This window comes from Magnolia sinica, chromosome 7 (assembly GCF_029962835.1).
Source record: "Magnolia sinica isolate HGM2019 chromosome 7, MsV1, whole genome shotgun sequence".
Lineage (NCBI taxonomy): Eukaryota > Viridiplantae > Streptophyta > Magnoliopsida > Magnoliales > Magnoliaceae > Magnolia > Magnolia sinica.
Window position 1 is genome coordinate 54881373 of NC_080579.1, and position 7182 is coordinate 54888554.

Here is a 7182-nt window from a genome sequence, read left to right on the forward strand (position 1 = left end):
AAAGATATACTTTTTTCCTTCTTCTTTCTTAACCATATTGATCCTACCAAAGTGGAGAGGAAATTCGGGTTGTGAAGACAGATCGAGTAGTTAATGTCCAACACAACATTGAAACCAATCTGCATCCTTCCAAAGGTAGGTGGTGTTCATAGGATCAAAAGTGTAGTGAATCCTTTTAATCCATGGAGCACCAAAGGTATTGAAGTCAGTCTTTGTATATATCAAGTGTGAATTTATGGACGAAGTCCAAAAAACATGACGGAGGACCATATCTTTTTGGTTTGAATCTGTTCGAAAAAGATTTTCATATCGGCATCCATGTCATTCCCTGCATAATGGGAATAGTGGCCAGCCAGGGTAAGTAACGCTTGAAATTTTCACAAAACTTACGCAGTCACCGCCTTCGATAGGTGCCTTGAAAGGATTGAAACGTATCGAAGTCTTGTCAATGGCATTGAAGATCCACTCATTGGATCGAGTAGAAAAATGAATTTCGTCCAACAACTAACTTTCAAAATCCCAAAGTTGTTCGATGGGACGAAGAAGTCTTCGATGGGATTGAAGAATTTGTCCAGCAAACTTCTCTAGAGAAAATCAAGAGTTTCTCGTTTTGAGCACGATCTCATCAAGGTCTTATCGAAGGTCTGTCAATGGGATCAAAGACCTACTGATGGGATCAACAACTTCTGTATTTCTTCATTTTTTAACTCCACTTTAAATCTTCCATTTTCTACTTTTTTCACTTGGTTTCTTCATTTCTTCATCTTATCTTCCTTTAAGCTTTGATTCTACCATTTTAAGCATATTTTCATCCTTAGTGATATACATGTTTTATAGTCACGTCACTCAATCCATTTTTCCATATCATTTCAGGGCATGAGCCCCCTGAGCCCCCTAATGGGGCAAATTCTAAGCCCAAGTGGACCATGCCACATGAATAATTGGGTTGATGATGCCCCACAATTGAAACATTTCTAGGGCCCACCATAGTGTTACTGGCCCTTCAATTAATTGGGCCCACCAAGTAGTGGGTGTCACGCCCCAAACTCAGAAATCGAATTCACAGGAATCCCGATCACCGAACGCGGCACCAACAGCCTCCGTAGTAGCCCATTCTCGACCTCCAACGTACATACGCCAGGTTCCGATTCTGGGATCCTACAAGGAGGATTTTCCAATGTACATTTGTCTCATAAGAAGCATAACCACAAGTATACCCAAATCATAAAAGCAACATCATCATCACATATCCACTAATATAATCATTTGAATACAATGTTGAAAGGGAAATACAATATGAAGATATCAAAAGAAACTCCAAAAGCTCCACCGCACGCTTCGGCCACAGATCGGCAGCATCCTAACATCACCTACACGCATCTATCGTGCATAAGCTTACAAAAGCTTAGAGGGTGGTGTAAGGTGTGCGCAAGGCAAATGCCAAGTATGCAATATCAGAGTAATCAGAGTAAGCGGAAATATACTGGTAAGTCCATGAGTCATATAATATCAGAATATACAATGCGGATCGGCTATACAAATGCGGAATCATAGAGAACTAAATATCAAATATCGATGATGCAAATGAAATATGCAAATTCTGAAGAGCCATGAATACCATCAACCTCATCTAGGTCATACATCAAACCTGCGCGTATCGCACGATCATGTGGGGATAACTCCGTCTCACAAGGAGTCTCATAATCATCTCAGCCCAATAACATCTGCTTTAATCAATCATCCATCACAACATGCATACGAATGATGGGGGTCCACAAAAGGACGGTGGATCTAGTCCAAATATCAAGATAAGCTCACTGATTTAAAACGCATCACGATAGTTAAGGAAAAAATCCAACTTATAGCCACCACAACGTCGGACGATGCAACCGATGTGGGACAAAGTTCTGCCTTCATTGTGTGCACAGTAGCCCACTAGTACAGTAGCCTGCCAATCAATGGTAGCTCGCCCAGGCTCCTCAGGCCCCGCCACATCAGTGTCCGCCCACATGCGCCCGTCCGTATGTGATCACAGTGATGGAGGGTCACAATATCCCCCACCAAGGGCAGATCCGAGTCTAAGTGCAATAAGTGGGCTTCCTTACCTTCTCTATCGCGCAATAAACTGGACTTTCCTATAGGCCCAATATATACACAAGGTGGGCTCCAAGGTGTAGGTATCATGATGCTATGCTGTCACATACTCATAATCAGTATCGAAGACCGGCATTGATAATCGGCCTCGACAATCAGAATCAGCTGAACAAAGCCTAAGGGAAGGTCACAATGTGGACATTAAACCATCATTGTCCAACAATGTGGCCATTTAACCAACATTGCTCCCAAGGAGTAGCCCATACAAGGGATTCATACACAACTTAATGGGTCATACATACATCGCACTGGGCCTCAAACATGGGCCTTGAATACATCACAATGGGCCTTGCCAAATGGGTCAGAAATACATCACAATGGGCCTCATCGTATGGGCCGGGAATATATCACAATGGGCCACGTCCCATGAGCCTCAAATATATCACAATGGGCCTCTACCCATGAGCTCCAAATACATGACAATGGGCCTCAACCCATGGGCTGAGTACACCTCATATTGGGCCTCAAACATGGGCATCATATACATCAAGGTGGGCCTCAACAACGGGTCTCATACACATCAAGTGGGCCTCAACAAAGGGTCTCATACACATCAAGTGGGCCTCAACAACGGGCCATAAATAAATCAAGATGGGCCTAATCATACATCCCAAAAATCATATTTGAGGATCATTTGGACCATACCACAAATAGTAATGGAGAAAATAATTTTCATGGTTAAATAAACCACAGGGCCCACTATAAAGTTTATTTTCCAACCAATCTATCATAAGGTCTTAAAGACCTGGATTAAGAGGGAAAAACCAATATCACATTGGTCCAAACCCTGTAGCCCATGGGGTTTTTAATGGGGGGACATTCAAACCCACCGTTCCTGTAATATGGTCCACCTGATCCTAGATCTGCATTAATTTTTAGCCTCAAGCCTTAAGACAAGCTTACCAAATGGTGGATGATTTGGATGCAACACATGCATCATGGTGGGGGTCCACATGAACTATGGATCTGACTCATTCATTAGCCCATGCCATAGAATGAGCTTTCAAAATGGTTGGACAACTTAGATGCAACACATGCATCATGGTGGCTGCCATAGATGGACAGTGTGGATAATACAGGTGGGGTCCCCTGCCGTCCAGCAGCCCAGCCAAAGTGGTTGGATAGCATAGATAAAACACATACGTCATAGGGAGTCCCACTGTCCAAATGGTGTTGACGGTGTGGGCAAGACACATACACCATAGTGGGTCCCACGTGGGCCCCACCATAATGGTTATTTGTCGTCCAACCTATTGATATGGTCACACAGACCTGGATAAACAGGACAAATAAATTTCATATTAATCTAAAACTCATGTGATACCCAAAGGGTTTCAAGGGCAGACGTTCAATCCCACTGTTTTCTATGATGTGGGCCACCTGAGTCTCACCTACAGCTGATTTTTGGTGTGGCCCATTGCCCCAAAGGGGTGTAACAGATGCATGGTGTTGATGTTAACATACATCACGGTTGGGCCCACAGAAGGGACTCGTGGTCCCTGCCCGTTTCTCGTCCAGCGCAGGACGCTGCTGCGTCCCTGACGTTAGCAGCAGAGGTGCTGCTGATATATTTTTTTTTGAAAAAAACTTGTTTTCCTGTAGTTTTTCCTAGGTGGGGCCTGCATCAGATGGATCCGACCCAACCATTGGTCGCTATGGCTCAAGACAAGCCAAACAAGCCTAATATTCGAGGTGTTTTGGTGTACAGAAACGCCAAGGGATATTTCAACGGTAAAAACTCTGTTTGCTATGCTATGGCCCACCAAAAAATCGGATCAACTTCATTTTTTGGCTCAACGCCTAAAATGATTTGGGAAATGGGATGGACGGCATGGATGGGATCCATACGTCAAGGTGGGGCCTGCATGATCAACCCTTTCCAAAGCTTGAGAATTAAGCTAATATTTTTGTTTTCCCAGTTCACATCCAACGTCCCTGGACATTGGACGGTTTGGGCATAAGACATACATTTGAGGTGGGCCCCACCTATAGACGTGGGCCACCAAAAGGTTGGATGGCGTGGGTAATACATACATCAAGATGGGTTTCATCCAGGTGGGCCACACGGCCACATCATCACATAACATCCGGGTGGGCCACACGACCACATCATCACATAAAAAATGAAAAAGAGAGGGAGAGAGAGGGAGAGAGAGAAAGAGAGAGGGACACGTGTGATGGAGGGCTCCACCACTATGAGCCGTCCCTTGCATTCAATTATACATCAAGTGGGTCCCAATACATGTGGGCCCACCAAATCAAAGATCAATGGTGGAGATTTCTTCTCCACCAAAATGGAAGGTCTAGATGACTTCTATTTATGCAAGGAAAAATAAACATCATGATGGGGTCCATGGACAATGGCCCCATCATGGAATGATCATGAGAACCAAAGTGGGCCATCGGCCACACCTAGGGTCCAAAATGAGTTTCATACCATCAATCGGTAGGCCTCACTTAGCCCATCATTAAAATAAGAAATCTAGGCCTATAGAAACACCCACCATTCGATCTTCTTGATCCAATGGAACGCTGATCTCCTTGTGCTTCACTTTGATGGAGGGTGATGAGAGATGAACAGCTAAGATGAAGGATTTTTGAGATGGGAAATGGGCTACACACACTCACTTTCTCTCTTTAAAATGCATGGATGTCCACCACTCTCTTTGGTCTTTGTTGCTTGGAAAATGTGAAGAGAAAGAGAGAGAATGGGTGGTTGCAAGAGAGGTGATGTGTGATGGGCATGTACTTGACATGTTGGGTGTGTAAGAGAGAGAGGCTGAGAGTTAACTTTGGGGTTACTTTTGGGAATGGGACATATACTTGACATGTGAGGTGATTGATTGGATTGATTTGACATGTAGAGATTCTCTTGGGATTGCAAACGCGCGGCGTTTCCTCGAACTGAACGCGGGTCCACATCTCCCTGTCAGGGTATCGGATCGGTATGCAAGACGCGGCGATGGTGCGGTCGCAAAGATATAAGTTTCGAGTCAAGCCGACTCTGATATATGGGATACGACTTACGGTTGAGTGCAAACGTTGATCATCAGTTGCAGGTTGTCGAAATTTGATGGGAAAGATCGTGGGAGTCTACGGAACAGTACAGACTAGGATACGGGCCTTACAGTGAGGCCCATTGTGATTTGTAAAACCTACTCGGTTGTGCTCCCTCTTTGATGAGTGTAATGTGGCCATGTCATGGGGGCCTACCTTGATGTATGTTTTATCCATACCATGGGCCTACCTCGATGTATGTTTACATCCACAGCATGAGGCCCACCCTGATGTAGGTGTTGCATTTGTGCCATGGCCTGCTTTATTGCACGTGTTGTAGTCGTGTCATCCAACCATGAGATCCATCCTTGAGTGTGTGGGGGCCCGTCGTTAAAGTCCCACACCATACCTATGTTGAGTCAATCCTCGGCCCTTCTTTGTTCAAATTGTAGGTCACCCTTTTGGCCTTTGCTTGAGGACACTTGTAAGGCCCACTTTGATGTCCATCTCAATCCTATCATGATCTCTTATGGACCTTACGATTATCACCCTGTTTGGATGCCATTATTAGTACGATTGTGCCCGTTACGTGTGCTTGCTTTGAGTGGGCCCATTAGTTTAAAAGTCCACTCTAGTAGAGCCTTGTGAGGCCCCATTAGGCTTGGATTCTATGTGGACCCTACCTCTTATGAATGGTATGTTGATGTTATATTACATTTGTGTTGATGTTGTTGCACTTCCTTTATGCGTAATGTGGCGCTACACTTTTGTTAGTGCGATGTTTACGCTTGTGTTGCCTTAACACTTCATTTACATTTAATGGGGCACTTCTCTTGTTTTTAATGTGACATTCCTTTATGCTAAATGTAGCATTACTCTTATGCTCGATATAACATCTCTTATATTGATATAGCATTGCCTTATGCTTGATATGGCACTACATGCACACTTCATGCATAGTTAGTTGTATGTTGTGCATCATTCATACCTCATTTGCATCATGTGTGCTTGACATGGGATGTTAGTTTGATCATGATAGAGTACATCCAGTGGTGGACCGTGGTTGATACACATGACATGATATTGGCTTTCCTATGCACAGTAATGTTTCATTGTTGACCCTATGGCCTTTTGACTTTTCAAGAGATGCGTGTGCAATGGAGTTGCCCTGCATGTATGCACGATTTGCATGACTCGGATGATGGACTTAAGCATTTACGCATTTACATGCACACCCTAGTGACATCAGGATTGTGGCCACCATAGATTCATCGTGGTTGGCAGTTATGGACACCAAAAACTGATTGTAGTTACAGGGCATATATGACATTCGTGGGTGAAAGTTCTTAAACATTGTGGGCCTGCAAGATGCTCCAATGTTTAGCCTGAGTGGATACATGAGTGCACGAGTGCCGAATATCAGGGGGCCATGTCTCCCATTATGTTGGGGTCGGTTAGAAAGGAGTTCAGTCTCACCTTCTCAAAGAGTGTGGTGGTGGTTGAGGTCATGTCTGACCAACTTAGAAATTGGTTTGCTACTAGCTGTCTGGTGGGATTTTGCATGGCTATCAGCCTTTCATTGCCTTACAGTATAAGCCTTGACTACACTAAACCTCGGTGGTTCCAAATGAGAACCGTACTACGATGTGATTAGACATCAGGATTAATATAATTGCATATGACATTCAACTTGATTGGCCTTCGCAAAGAATATATGTATAACCTTGGTATGGTTAGTGCATGCATGGACATTAGCATGATTAGCCCTCTATCTTTGATGCTTTGATACTGATGATGTGTGTGTGTGTGTGTGTCATATGCATTGCACATGCGTGTACTCTCTCTCTCTCTCTCTCTCTCTCTCTCTCTCTCTCTCTATTAGGCTTCATGTAGAAGCTTATGAGCATTTGCTCATTTTTTAAGGATATTATACTACAATAGTTGGTGATGTTGGAGCATGCTCCTTTATTTATTGTCACGCCCCAAACTCGGTAACCGGACTCACAAGGAATCCGATGGCCGGTTCTGGCC